This window comes from Apis dorsata, unplaced genomic scaffold (genome assembly GCF_000469605.1).
Source record: "Apis dorsata unplaced genomic scaffold, Apis dorsata 1.3 scaffold_919, whole genome shotgun sequence".
NCBI lineage: Eukaryota > Metazoa > Arthropoda > Insecta > Hymenoptera > Apidae > Apis > Apis dorsata.
In genome coordinates, this window is record NW_006264030.1 from 35,907 (window position 1) to 36,594 (window position 688).

General features: G+C 53.4%; 1 protein-coding gene across 1 annotated transcript in view; it reads right to left on the reverse strand.

The window, feature by feature from the left end:
* LOC102672864 (collagen alpha-1(IV) chain-like) overlaps positions 1-688 on the reverse strand; it is a 14,996-nt gene that overhangs the window by 3,159 nt on the left and 11,149 nt on the right. The gene's annotated exons all lie outside the window — the stretch shown is intronic.

A 688-nucleotide genomic window follows, 5' to 3' on the forward strand; every position in this document is an offset into this window, starting at 1 on the left:
AACGGCGCCTTTAACGTGTCATTATATACGTAACGTTCGATAAATAGAAATTAGTCTTCTCTTTTTCGACTCGTTTACCTGGAATACCGCGATCCCCTTTGGCGCCGGGGATTCCAGGATGTCCCGGTGCTCCCATTTCACCTTCCAAACCTGGCAACCCGGGAGCTCCAGGTGGACCGACGTCGCCTTGTTCACCTGGCNAACCACATCGATCGAATTTGGAACTTGGCTGAAACGGGAGAAATGGTGATCTAGCGAAAGAGACGTACCATGTCTCCTTTGAAACCGGGGAAACCTCTCACGCCAGCGTCACCTTTCAATCCTTGGAATCCTGGCAAACCGTCGCGACCTGGCGGCCCGGGTTCTCCCTTGGGACCAGGCAGACCGTCCCGACCGATTCCTGGCAATCCAGGCTCTCCTTTCTCCCCATCCACGCCTCTTCTACCAGGGATACCGGAAGGACCACGGATCCCAGGCATTCCCGGCTCGCCCTTCTGCCCTTTCTCCGATACCTGACCCGGTTCACCTTTGCGTCCCTGTTGGGATTACGATTATTACAGATTATTTTTATTCGTTTATCCTTAATCTTTATTCGTGCGAAACTTGGAGTAGCTTACCGGTAATCCGGGTGGACCTCGATCACCTTTGAATCCTTCGTATCCTGTAACACCGGGGAGACCCGGAGCGC